We start from the raw sequence: 13,971 nt of genomic DNA, 5'->3' as shown, positions 1-13,971 counted from the left end.
TACATTCTCCTTTGTCACAGGATGAGGTCTTTTGTTGGCATGATTTATGTCATTTGCAAGAACTTTTTCTTCTGCTTCTGTTGAAAGAGGTTTAGGTCCAGGTTTGGACTCCATTGCTCTTGCGCCAGACTCTTAGGATCTCGTGTTTCAGAGACCAACAGGTTCTATACAAAACAAGCAATTGGGCTGCAGTGGCTAACGAGAGGTGACAAAGGAGGGAGGGAGGAGCAGAACAAAACCAAAAAGTGACCTTAAAACTAATTTATTTACAATAAGTTATGTACATAATATAGAGTGAGTCACGTTCAAACTATATAATTCATATTTATACAAAAATGAGTCAGCAGCAAAAATTAACTGGTCAGTACAACATTATAAATCACGAGTCAAAAAATAACATAAACATTAGCAGCACAATAAACAACACAAATGACCAGCACAATAATTACATTTCATAAATTCAGAGCATAAAACACAAAATAGAGCCGGTACAATAAATGATCAAATCAATAAAATATTAAATGATCAAAACCATAAACATAATATAGTCAGGAAGTTAGTATTTAAATGAGTCGGTAAAATATTAATTACACAAACGGCATAATAAAAAAAAACAAGCAGCATAAAGAAACAGTACTGACGACGTCCTCCAATACCGGACGATCATGACAGAGCCAACACGGCAACCATCTCGTCCTCAGATACTCTTGCTGTTCTGCTGCCGAGATCTGAGTCTCAGGTCCGAATACCTGCTGCCTTGGACCCGACTCGTTGCTGCCACGAACCTAACTGGCGAAGTCTGACACCATCCACCAAACGATTGTTCCCAACACAGACAGTTTGTGCCTAATTGCTGCCTCAGGAATGCCTGTTTGTTTCCTGAAGCCCTGGAGGACATACGCATCCTGTATAGTAATATAATAATAATAATGATAAACACTTGTTTAGATTTTTAGATGATTTATTATTGTTAGTTTTTTAATAATTTCATAGATATTATTGAATTTATTTTTCTGTAAATGATTTAGACAAGAAGAGAAAAAAATACTTTACACTGAAGGGGCATCATCATCATATTGTCGTCTTCTCCCAATACACTTTTTTCTGACAGTTTTGGGGTGACATCTTGTTAGCTTACTCTAATTATATATCTGAGAAAAAAAATTACTTAGGCTAGCCTGCATAAATGAAAGAAGAACGTTAGTTAGTATTGCTTAAGGAAAGAATATGAAAAATAAAATTTTTCAATACTACCAATTAGTACGCATTCCCACTTCCCTTTTGTACGCGCGTAAACGTAGAAAAGGTATGCTGAGATGAGTACTAAACGACTTTGAGGTACCCCAGGTTCAGTGGAAGGTTACTTATAACATTGTCAAGGAAAAGCCACTCGTTTGATGGAGGTATTTTGGGTGAGGCCACGGTTTCCTTTTAATGCTGGTTATGGCCTTCTGAAGCAAACTTGAAATATTGCGTACTAATTGGAATTTTATTTTCACTCCCTTCAATTTGTAGGCAGCAAACTTCCCTTCCAATTTTCAAATGATTTTTGCAATTTCTCTGTGAATTGTAGTTCAGCCGTTTGCCATGAACTGCAAAACCTGAAAGAAATTACAGTATCAGCAGTATGCTAAAACTTACCTTCCGCAAAGTCCCTGACATTTTGTGTAAGAGATCTGTTTTTCTATTATTATTTTTTAAAGATTATTATTACATCGTTTCTGTTTAAGATAAATGCGTGTACGTGTAAAGGATATTGGCGTTGTCATTGAGGTATATTTTGTTATTTTTATTTCCATCTTTAGATCGCATTTCTGGAAGAGGCAGGTTTTCCCCTGTAACTGAGTACTAACTGGACTGGTGCGTACGGATTGGTTAACTAACTCCACGTTTTTTTTATTTTTTTTTTTATTTATTTTTTTTTTAGTTATCTCACGTAATCTCATTTTATTCTGTCGGATTTTCTTCCGTCGTGTGTCCCCTCTGTCGTGTAGCACTCTGCTTTTCCAACTGAGGCTACAGTTTGGTCTGTAATAATAATAATAATAATAATAATAATAATATATGAAGAGAGCAGACCTTCTTTCAAGCAAGTCTTGTTAAAGAGAATGGCAGCATCAGTGGAACTGATTTTATATATGGTCTTTTCAGTTCTTATTATTATTTTCTTCTCATCAGGGCTGATATTTTCTAATAACTGGCCCATTTTCTCTCACCCAGACTATGAACATCAGCCAGTTATTATAAATATCAGTCCTGATGGTGAAGAAAATAATAAGAAAAGAATTGAAAAGACCACATATAAAACCAATTCCTCTGATGCTGCCATTCTCTTTAATAATAATAATAATAATAATAATAATAATAATAATAATAATAATAATAATAATAGTTCCCCTATACTTTGTTTGCGTTAGGGTTTTTCCTTTAATTTGCTGTGTTGAGTTGACTGCTGTTGAGTTGGCTTAGGGAATGTTGCCATTGCTTCTTGCTTTGGTGCTTTCGGATTCTCAGTCCATGCAGGTCGTGTCGGTACTCAACTATTTATTTATTTATATCTATGTCAGTCAGTCAGTGTGTCAGTTAGCTGATGGTCTGATTCATCATCTTTGGTACAACGAACTATTTTAATTTTTAGAGTAAGAAAACTATTGTGCCGGCATTGTCTGTCACGTCCGCACTTTATTCTTTCCGCCTTTTGTCAGATCTTAAAAACTACTGAGGCTAGGAGCTGCAAATTGGTATGTTGATCATCAACCCTCCAATCATCAAACATACTTGAAATTGCAGCCCTCTAGCCTCAGTAGTTTTATTTATTAAGATTAAAGTTAGTGATAATTGCGCTTCTGGCAACTAAACAGGATAGGCAACCACCGTGCCGTGGTTAAAAGTTTCATAGGCTGTTAATTTATACAGCATTAGAATGAGACCACCGAAGAAGATCTATTTTCGGTGGTTTTGATTCTATACAAAAAGCGGCTGTACAGAAAACTCGATTGCGGGAAGAAACTTCGGCGCATTTTTCTGTTTCTTGATGTAAACATTTTTTATGCATTATTGTAGAGGCTGTTGCGGTGGGCTAGTGTCTTTACCCTCATTATATTCCCCATTTTGGTCTTAATGTCATTAGTATTGTTTATAAGTGGATAGAATTGCGCGGAAAATAAACATGTTTTCCTACATAATGGTTCGAAAGTGTGTATACAAAATGCCCGCCCGTCCCAGGACACAACTCTGCTGTTTTCCTTTTGGTTAAAATTTTTTATGCAGATTTATAATGATCGAATAATATTGCAAAAGTTCTACGACTGCGGCGGCTCTTGGACGTTCTAGTGTATCATCATCTTTTACGCCCATCCATTTTGTCTAATCGTTCACTTTGTTTGGTTTTATGTACAGCCCTCCACAGGGATGATTTCCTCTATGGCAGGCCCTTGTACGTTTCAAAATAAGATTGCATCTATATATTTTATAATTGTCTTTTTAGTGTTTTCTCGTCATTATCGTAGTTCCAGAAGATAAAGTATCTTTGGTTCTTTTTAAAATTGCTTTCTTCTTGTTGCTGTTCATCTTCAGGTAGTATTTCGTTGCATAGTCTTAGTGCGCAGTGAACAAATCTCTCTCTCTCCTGACTTACACAATTTGTTCTAGGTTCAAATAGCCTATATGCTTCACTTGCATGTCTGAAAAACATATTCATTTCAGGTCTAAAGAAGCTTAAGCGGTTTCTCAGATATGTTTGTTCATCATATTTTAGTGCTTTAAAGACTGGAAGTAGTATTTATATTCTATTCTAGCTTTTACAGGAGCCAATGTAGCTCAATTACTGATATTGTGCATTTATCACTGTCTGTGTTTCGTATTTGAAGACGTCACATGTCACAGAACACAGCGCTGTTGACTTGACTTTTTATTTATTTATTTTTTTTATTTTTAGTAAAATTCGAATACGATTCTAAAAGATTAGTTTCTCCTTCAGTCTTGGAAGGGGAGGAGTTGTACATACTACAACAGTTTTCATTGTGTAAGTGTTAAAGTATATCGTGGCTTTTGTTCATCCTTTATTGTGTACATTCAAGTTTATTTCACATTTATGGAAAGAATCTTTTATCAGCGGGAGTGATTTTTTTTAATATATTTTAGCACCTGTTGCATTTTTGCCGTTGATGGTCAGTATTGTATGACACCTGCCGGCAGTGATAAATCAACCAGTCATTTCTTCTTCCGGTCTTGTATTTTCTATGTATAACATTGCTGGTTTCTTATAGATAAGTTTTCTTTTTTACTTGCTTTTATTTAACTTGACTTCTGTCTGTCTGTCTGTCTGTCCTCAAGTCTTGTAACTCAACTTTGACGTGTTCCTTCGTCGATGGACAAGAAAGTTCTGCATGGTTTCTCAATCCCGGTGACAACCTTACATGATCAGAGGTCAGCAGTGACCTCTAGTGACCCTACAGTGACCTCTCCCCAGTATCTCAGGATTTGAAATGAAACTCTTCGGATTTTCACATCTTCTTGACTCAGTAGAATCTGTCTTCTTATAACCTCCCCTTCCCTTTTCCATCCCCTCCCCTCTTCCCCCTCCCCATCACATGATCAAGTATTATTAATTTAGCTGTGTCGTCCCCCCTCCTTCCCTCTTCCCTCCCCCCTCCCCTTCCTTCACTTCCTCCCCCCCTCCCTCCTCCCCTCGCCTCTTCCGGGAAGCACACGATCAAGTGTTACTTTGGCTATTATCCTCCCCCTCCCTTCCCTCCCCTACCCTCCCCCTCCCCTATTCAAGCATACGATCAAATGTTAATTTGGCTGTGTCCCTCCTTCCCTCTTCCTCCCCTCCTTCTTCTTCCATCCCTTCCCTCTTCCCCTTCCCCCTCCAGAGCATGCGGTCAAATGTTAATTTAGCTGTGTCGTCCTCTCCCCTTCCCTCTTCCATCCCTCTTCCCCCTCCCCTACCCTTCTCCCTACCCCCTTTCTCCTCCAACCCTCCTCCCTCTTTCCTCTCTGTCCCCTTCTCATTTTCCTCCCCTCCCCCTTTCCCTCCATCCGTCTCAGTTCCTCCCTCCCTACCTCCCCCTCCTCCTTCCCTCCTTCCCTTATTTCTCCTCCCCTCCCCTCCCCCCCTCACCTTCCATCTTCATCCTCTCCCATCCCCTCTCCCCTTCCCCTTCCTATCTCCATTATTCCTCCCTCCTATCTTCCCAGTCCCTCCCTTCCTTCAGACACGATCAAGTGTTAACAGCTGTGTCCTCCCATCTCCTTCCCTATTCCTTCTCCCTTCCCTCTTCCATCCTCCCACTTCCCCCCCTCCCTCCCCCCCCTACCTTGTCCTCCCATTTCCCACCTCCTCCCCTCCTCCCCCCTTCCCCTCCTCTTTCCCCTCTATCCCCTCCTCATTTTCCTCCCATCTCCTTCCCTATTCCCTCCCCTTCCCTCTTCCATCCCCCTCAACTTCCCCCTCCCCTCTCCTTCCCCTCCCCCTACCTTGTCCCTCCCATTTCCACCACCCCTTCCTCCTCCACCCCTCCCCCTCCTCTTTCCCTCTATCCCCTTCTCATTTCCCCCATCCTTCCCTATTCCTCCATTTCCACCCCCTCCTCTTCCATCTCCATCCCTTCCCCCCATCTCCCAATTCACCTTCCCCTCCACCTCCTCCTCCTACCCCTTTCCCCCCTCATTATTTTCCCCCTTCCCCCATCTCCTCCACCCTCCCACCTCCCCCTTCCTCCTTTCCCCTTTCTTCCCCTTCTCCCTCCATTTCCCTCCCCTATTTTCCTTCCCACATTCCTCCTTCCCTCACCTTCCTTCACCCTTCCCCTTCCCCTTCCCCTCCCCTCTTCCCTCACCCTCCCTGTAAACGGATATCTCTTCCTCCCTTCCCCATCCCCCTCCTCTTCCCACCCTTCCTCCCTCCCTGATAACTGATATCAGTTTTATTAACTGCAGTCATTAATCGGTTACAGTTTCTGTTAAAACTAAAAATTATGAAATAAAAATATAAAAAATTGAAAACAATCCTTTTATTAAAATGCACTTCAAGAAAAATATATTTGAGACACACCAGGATTTTCCAAAGTTAGTCTTGTCTACAACAATAAAAGCGTTTGCCTCAAACATGGAAGGAAATGCTACAAAATAAAAAATCTATTTCTTTTCTTGTAGCATTTTTCCATGTTTCCCCACCTTTATTTTTCTAGACATGATTAATTTGTAAGAAAATACCGGTGTGTCTCAAACATTACTTTTTACTTTTTAGTGCATTTTAATCATGACTTTAAAAAGAATTTTATATATTTTTTTATTATTTTAATGTGAGTGACATTTATTACTATATACAAACAGGTTGTATTAGTTCTGGTTCATAATTATGAAATCTTTTTAATCCAGCAACGTGTCGAGCAAGTTTCATTTCAGAATTTTGGAAATATAATTGAAACTTTTCAAACACAGATTCTTTTTAGATTATGAACTTATCCATCGGAATTTTGTGGATGACATAATTCACAGATGAATTCAGAGCAACTCTTGCACGTTTAAAGGCTTTTATGTTCGTCGTTTCTCCTCCACTTAACGTGCCCCTTCTCCTCTTCCTACCTCTCATAGAGAGAAGGAGAAAGAGACAGAGAAAGGAAGAAAGAAGGAGAGAGAGAAGGAGAGAAGAGAGAGAGAGAGAGAGAGAAGAGAGAGCTTAGGCCAAGGACTGAAAGGGAGGGTGGGACCTCCCTTCCCCCCTGTCCCATTTCTCCTCTTCCTACCTCTCACCGAGAGAAGGAGAGACCCAAAAAGAAAGATAGAGAAACAGAAGAGAGAGAGAGAGAGAGACAGAGAGGAGGAAAGAAACTAAGGACTGAAAGGGAGGGGTGGGACCTCCTTCCTGCCCTGTGACACTTCTCCCTTCCTACCTCTCACAAAGAGAAGGAGAGAGAGAAAGAGACAGAGAAAGGAAGAAAGAAGAAGAAAAGAGAGAGAGAGGAAAAGAATTAAGGACTGAAAGGAGGGGTGGGACCTCCCTTCTGCCCTGTGCCCCTTCTCCTCTTCCTACCTCTCACAGAAGGAGAGAGAGACAAGAAAGAAAGAACAAGAGAGATAGAGAGAGAGATAAAGAAGCGAAGGACTGGAAGGGGACCTGCCCATGCATCCTTAGTCTCTTCCTACAACAAGAAAAGACAGAGAATGGAAGGAAGAGAGAGAAAGAAATAAAAAAGGGAGGGTGGGACCTCCTTCCTGCCCTGTGCCCCCTTCTCCTCTTTCTACCTCTCACAGAGAGAAGGAGAGAGAGAAAGAGACAGAGAAAGGAAGAAAGAAGAAGAAGAAGAGAGAGAGAGAGAGAGAGAGGAAAAAAGAAGCGAAGGACTGAAAGGAGGGTGGGACCTCCTTCCTGCCCACTGTGCCCCTTCTCCTCTTCCTACCTCTCACAGAGAGAAGGAGAGAGAGAAAGAGACAGAGAAAGGAAGAAAGAAGAAGAAGAAGAAGAGAAGAGAGAGAGAGAGGAAAAGAAGCGAAGGACTGAAGAGAGGGGTGGGACCCTCCTTCCTGCCCTGTGCCCTTCTCCTCTTCCTACCTCTCACAGAGAGAAGGAGAGAGAGAAAGGACAGGGAAAGAAGAGAGAAGAAGAAGAAGAGAGAGAGAGGAGAGGAAAAGAATTGAAGGACTGAAAGGAGGGGTGGGACCTCCTTTCCTGCCCTGTGCCCCTTCTCCTCTTCCTACCTCTCACAGAGAGAAGGAGAGAGAAAGAGACAGAGAAAGGAAGAAAAGAAGAAGAAGAAGAGAGAGAGAGAGAAAAGAAGCTGAAGGACTGAAAGGGAGGGGGTGGTTTCTCATGGTTCCTGCCCTGTGCCCTTCTCCTCTTCCTACCTCTCACAGAGAGAGAGGAAAGAGAAAGAGACAGAGAAAGGAAGAAAGAAGAAGAAGAGAGAGAGAGAGAGGAAAAGAAATGAAGGACTGAAAGGGAGGGGTGGGACCTCCCCCTTCCTGCCCTGTGCCCTTCTCCTCTTCCTACCTCTCACAGAGAGAAGGAGAGAGAGAAAGAGACAGAGAAAGGAAGAAAGAAGAAGAAGAAGAGAGAGAGAGAGAGAGAGAGGAAAAGAAGCGAAGGACTGAAAGGGAGGGGTGGGACCTCCATTCCTGCCCTGTGCCCGTCTCCTCTTCCTACCTCTCACAGAGAGAAGGAGAGAGAGAAAGAGACAGAGAAAGGAAGAAAGAAGAAGAAGAAGAAGAGAGAGAGAGAGGGGAAAAGAAGCGAAGGACTGAAAGGGAGGGGTGGGACCTCCCTTCCTGCCCTGTGCCCTTCTCCTCTTCCTACCTCTCACCGAGAGAAGGAGAGAGAGAAAGAGACAGAGAAAGGAAGAAAGAAGAAGAAGAAGAGAGAGAGAGGAAAAGAAGCGAAGGACTGAAAGGGAGGGGTGGGACCTCCCTTCCTGCCCTGTGCCCCTTCTCCTCTTCCTACCTCTCACAGAGAGAAGGAGAGAGAGAGAAAGAAACAGAAAGAAGAAGAAAGAAGTAGAAGAAGAGAGAGAGAGAGAGGAAAAAGAAAAGAAGGACTGAAAGGGAGGGGTGGGACCTCCCTTCCTGCCCTGTGCCCTTCTCCTCTTCCTACCTCTCACAGAGAGAAGGAGAGAGAGAAAGAGACAGAGAAAGGAAGAAAGAAGAAGAAGAAGAGAGAGAGAGAGGAAAAGAAGCAAAGGACTGAAAGGGAGGGGTGGGACCTCCCTTCCTGCCCTGTGCCCTTCTCCTCTTCCTACCTCTCACAGAGAGAAGGAGAGAGAAAGAGACAGAGAAAGGAAGAAAGAAGAAGAAGAGAGAGAGAGAGAGAGAGAGGAAAAGAAGCTAAGGACTGAAAGGGAGGGGTGGGACCTCCCTTCCTGCCCTGTGCCCCTTCTCCTCTTCCTACCTCTCACAGAGAGAGAAGGAGAGAGAGAAAGAGACAGAGAAAGGAAGAAAGAAGAAGAAGAAGAGAGAGAGAGAGAAGAGAGGAAAGAAGCGAAGGACTGAAAGGGAGGGTGGGACCTCCCTTCCTGCCCTGTGCCCCTTCTCCTCTTCCTACCTCTCACAGAGAGAAGGAGAGAGAGAGAGAGACAGAGAAAGGAAGAAAGAAGAAGAAGAAGAGAGAGAGAGAGAGAGAGAGAGGAGAAAAGAAAGAAAGAAGGACTGAAAGGGAGGGTGGGACCTCCTTCCTGCCCTGTGCCCCTTCTCCTCTTCCTACCTCTCACAGAGAGAAGAGAGAGAAAGGAGACAGAGAAAGAGAAGAAAGAAGAAGAGAAGAAGAGAGAGAGAGAGAGAGAGAGAGAGAGGAAAAGAAAGAAGAAGGACTGAAAGGGAGGGGTGGGACCTCCTTCCTGCCCTGTGCCCCTTCTCCTCTTCTTACCTCTCACAGAGAAGGAGAGAAAGAGACAGAGAAAGGAAGAAGAAGAAGAAGAAGAAGAGAAGAAGAAGAAAGAAGGAAGAGAGAGGGTGGGAGAGAGAGAGAGAGAGAGAGAGAGAAAGGAGAGAAGAAGAAGAGAGAGAGAAGGACTGAAAGGGAGGGGGTGGGACCTCCCTTCCTGCCCTGTGCCCCTTCTCCTCTTCCTACCTCTCAGAGAGAGAAGGAGAGAGAGAAGAAAGAGACAGAAGAAAGGAAGAAGAAGAAGAAGAAGAGAAGAGAGAGAGAGAGGAAAAGAAGCGAAGGACTGAAAGGGGAGGTGGGACCTCCTTCCTGCCCTGTGCTCCCCTTCTCCTCTTCCTACCTCTCACAGAGAGAAGGAGAGAGAGAGACAGAGACAGAGAAAGAAGAAGAAGAAGAAGAAGAAGAAGAGAGAGAGAGGAAAAGAAGCGAAGGACTGAAAGGAGGGGGTGGGACCTCCTTCCTGCTTCCTGTGCCCTTCTCCTCTTCCTACCTCTCACAGAGAGAAGGAAAGAGAGAAAGAGACAGAAGAAAGAAGAAGAAGAAGAGAGAGAGAGAGAGAGAGAGAGAGAGAGGAAAAGAAGCGAAGGACTGAAAGGGAGGGGTGGGACCTCCCTTCCTGCCCTGTGCCCCTTCTCCTCTTCCTACCTCTCACAGAGAGAAGGAGAGAGAGAGAAGAGACAGAGAGGAAGAAAGAAGAAAGAAGAAGAAGAAGAGAGAGAGAGAGAGAGAGAGAGGAGAAAAAGCTGAAGGACTGAAAGGGAGGGGTGGGACCTCCCTTCCTGCCCTGTGCCCCTTCTCCTCTTCCTACCTCTCACAGAGAGAAGGAGAGAGAGAAAGAGACAGAGAAAGGAAGAAAGAAGAAGAAGAAGAGAGAGAGAGAGAGAGAGGAAAAGAAGCGAAGGACTGAAAGGGAGGGGTGGGACCTCCTTCCTGCCCTGTGCCCTCTCCTCTTCCTACCTCTCTCACAGAGAGAAGGAGAGAGAGAAAGAGAAAGAGAGAAAGAAGAAAGAAGAAGAAGAGAAGAAGAGAGAGAGAGAGAGAGGAAAAGAAGGAAGGACTGAAAGGAGGGTGGGACCCTTCCTGCCCTGTGCCCTCTTCTCCTCTTCCTACCTCTCACAGAGAGAAGGAGAGACAGAGAACAGTAGAAAGAAGAAGAAGAAGAGAGAGAGAGAGAAGGAAAAGAAGCGAAGGACTGAAAGGGAGGGGTGGGACCTCCCTTCCTGCCCTGTGCCCCTTCTCCTCTTCCTACCTCTCACAGAGAGAAGGAGAGAGAGAAAGAGACAGAGAAAGGAAGAAAGAAGAAGAAGAAGAGAGAGAGAGAGAGGAAAAGAAGCGAAGGACTGAAAGGGAGGGGTGGGACCTCCCTTCCTGCCCTGTGCCCCTTCTCCTCTTCCTACCTCTCACAGAGAGAAGGAGAGAGAGAAAGAGACAGAGAAAGAAAGAAGAAGAAGAAGAGAGAGAGAGAGAGAGAGGAAAGAAGCGAAGGACTGAAAGGGAGGGGTGGGACCTCCCTTCCTGCCCTGTGCCCCTTCTCCTCTTCCTACCTCTCACAGAGAGAAGGAGAGAGAGAAAGAGACAGAGAAAGGAAGAAAGAAGAAGAAGAAGTCAAAGAAAGAGAGGAAAAGAAGGAAAGGACTGAAAGGGAGGGGTGGGACCTCCCTTCCTGCCCAGAAAATCCCTTCTCCTCTTCCTACCTCTCACAGAGAAGAAGAGAGAGAAAGAGACAGAGAAAGGAAGAAGAAGAAGAAGAGAGAGAGAGAGAGAGAGGAAAAGAAGGAAGGATGTGAAAGGGAGGGTGGGACCTCCCTTCCTGCCTGTGCCCCTTCTCCTCTTCCTACCTCTCACAGAGAGAAGGAGAGAGAGAAAGAGACAGAGAAAGGAAGAAAGAAGAAGAAGAAGAAGAGAGAGAGAGAGAGGAAAAGAAGCGAAGGACTGAAAGGGAGGGGTGGGACCTCCCTTCCTGCCCTGTGCCCCTTCTCCTCTTCCTACCTCTCACCGAGAGAAGGAGAGAGAGAAAGAGACAGAGAAAGGAAGAAAGAAGAAGAAGAGAGAGAGAGAGGAAAAGAAGCGAAGGACTGAAAGGGAGGGGTGGGACCTCCCTTCCTGCCCTGTGCCCTTCTCCTCTTCCTACCTCTCACAGAGAGAAGGAGAGAGAGAAAGAGACAGAGAAAGGAAGAAAGAAGAAGAAGAAGAAGAGAGAGAGGAAAAGGAAAAGAAGAAGGACTGAAAGGAGGGGTGGACCTCCTTCCTGCCCTGTGCCCTTCTCCTCTTCCTACCTCTCAGAGAGAGAGAAAGAGACAGAGAAAGGAAGAAGAAAGAAAGAGAGAGAGAGAGAAGAGAAAGAGAAAGGGTGGGACCTCCTTCCCTGAAGAAAGAAGAGAGAGAGAGAGAGAGAGAAAGAGAGAAGAGAAGAGAGAGAGAGGAGGAAAGGACTGAAAGGGGAGGGGTGGGACCTCCCTTCCTGCCCTGTGCCCTTCTCCTCTTCCTACCTCTCACAGAGAGAAGGAGAGAGAGAAAGAGACAGAGAAAGGAAGAAAGAAAGAGAAGAAGAAGAGAGAGAGAGAGAGGAAAAGAAGCGAAGGACTGAAAGGGAGGGTGGGACCTCCCTTCCTGCCTGTGCCTCTTCTCCTCTTCCTACCTCTCACAGAGAGAAGAGAGAGAGAAAGAGACAGAGAAAGGAAGAAAGAAGAAGAAGAAGAGAGAGAGAGAGAGAGAGAAAAAGCGAAGGACTGAAAGGGGGGGTGGGTGGGACCCTCCCTTCCTACCTCTCACAGAGAAGGAGAGAGAGAAAGAGACAGAGAAAGGAAGAAAGAAGAAGAAGAAGAAGAAGAGAGAGAGAGAGAGGAAAAAGAAGCGAAGGACTGAAAGGGAGGGGTGGACCTCCTTCCTGCCCTGTGCCCTTCTCCTCTTCCTACCTCTCACAGAGAGAAGGAGAGAGAAGAAAGAGACAGAGAAGAAGAAAGAAGAAAAGAAGAAGAAAAAAAGACAGAGAAAGGAGAGAGAGAGAGAGAGAGAGAGGAAAAGAAGCGAAGGACTGAAAGGGAGGGGTGGGACCTCCCTTCCTGCCCTGTGCCCCTTCTCCTCTTCCTACCTCTCACAGAGAGAAGGAGAGAGAGAAAGAGACAGAGAAAGGAAGAAAGAAGAAGAAGAAGAGAGAGAGAGAGAGAGAGAGAGAGAGGAAAAGAAGCGAAGGACTGAAAGGGAGGGGTGGGACCTCCCTTCCTGCCCTGTGCCCTTCTCCTCTTCCTACCTCTCACCGAGAGAAGGAGAGAGAGAAAGAGACAGAGAAAGGAAGAAAGAAGAAGAAGAAGAGAGAGGAAGAAGGACTGAAGGAGGGTGGGACCTCCTTCCTGCCTCCCCCCTTCTCCTCTTCCTACCCTCTCACAGAGAGAAGGAAGAAAGAGACAGAAGAAGAGAGAAGAGAGAGAGAGAGAGAGGAAAAGAAGCGAAGGACTGAAGGGAGGGGTGGGACCTCCTTCCTGCCCTGTGCCCTTCTCCTCTTCCTACCTCTCACAGAGAGAAGGAGAGAGAGAGACAGAGACAGGAAGAAAGAAGAAGAAGAAGAAGAGAGAGAGAGAGAGAGGACTGAAAGAAGCGAAGGACTGAAGGAGGGTGGGACCTCCTTCCTGCCCTAAGGCCCCTTCTCTCCTTCCTACCTCTCAGAAGAGAGAGAGAGAGAGAGAGAGAGAGGGAAGAGAGAGAGAAAAAGAGAGAGAGAGGACTGAAAGAAGGGAGGGTGGAGGGGGACCTCCCCTTCCTGCCTGTGCCCTTCTCCTCTTCCTACCTCTCAGAGAGAAGGAGAGAGAAAGAGACAGAGAAAGAAGAAGAAAGAAGAAGAAAAGAGAGAGAGAGAGAGAGAGAAGGACTGAAAGGACTGAAAGGAGGGGTGGGACCTCCCTTCCTGCCCTGTGCCTCTTCTCCTCTTCCTACCTCACAGAGAGAAGGAGAGAGAAAGAGACAGAAAGGAAGAAAGAAAAGAAGAGAGAGAGAGAGAGAGAGAGGAAAAGAAGAAGGACTGAAAGGGAGGGGTGGGACCTCCCTTCCTGCCCTGTGCCCTTCTCCTTCCTACCTCTCAGAGAGAAGGAGAGAGAAAGAGAAAGAGACAGAGAAAGGAAGAAAGAAGAAGAAGAAGAGAGAGAGGAGAGAGAGAGAGAGAGAGAGAGAGGAAAAGAAGGGAAAAAGAAGCGAAGGACTGAAAGGGAGGGGTGGGACCTCCTTCCTGCCCTGTGCCCCTTCTCCTCTTCCTACCTCTCACAGAGAGAAGGAGAGAGAGAGAGACAGAGAAAGGAAGAAAGAAGAAGAAGAGAGAGAGAGGAGAAGAGAAGAGGACTGAAAGGGAGGGGTGGGACCTCTTCTGGGACCTCCTTCCTACCTCTCACCGAGAGAAGGAGAGAGAGAAAGAGACAGAGAGGAAGAAAGAAGAAGAAGAGAGAGAGAGAGAGAGGAAAGAAGGGACTGAAAGGGGGTGGGACCTCCTTCCTGCCCTGTGCCCTTCTCCTCTTCCTACCTCTCACCAGAGAGAGGAGAGAGAGAAAGAGACAGAGAAAGGAAGAAAGAAGAAGAAGAAGAAGAGAGAGAGAGAGAGAGGAAAG

The 13,971-nt window shown here is 45.3% G+C and overlaps 1 long non-coding RNA gene across 1 annotated transcript in view; it reads right to left on the bottom strand.

Moving 5' to 3' along the window:
* Positions 1 to 246: 246 nt before the first annotated feature.
* Positions 247 to 13,971, bottom strand: part of LOC136852291 (uncharacterized) — a 20,199-nt gene continuing 6,474 nt past the window's right edge. Inside the window, exon 2 of the long non-coding RNA XR_010857102.1 lies at positions 247 to 905. This is a non-coding gene — a long non-coding RNA (uncharacterized lncRNA). The remainder of the gene's footprint in view (positions 906 to 13,971) is intronic.

Source organism: Macrobrachium rosenbergii, chromosome 25 (genome assembly GCF_040412425.1).
Source record: "Macrobrachium rosenbergii isolate ZJJX-2024 chromosome 25, ASM4041242v1, whole genome shotgun sequence".
NCBI lineage: Eukaryota > Metazoa > Arthropoda > Malacostraca > Decapoda > Palaemonidae > Macrobrachium > Macrobrachium rosenbergii.
This window is presented reverse-complemented; position numbering and strand designations above follow the sequence as displayed.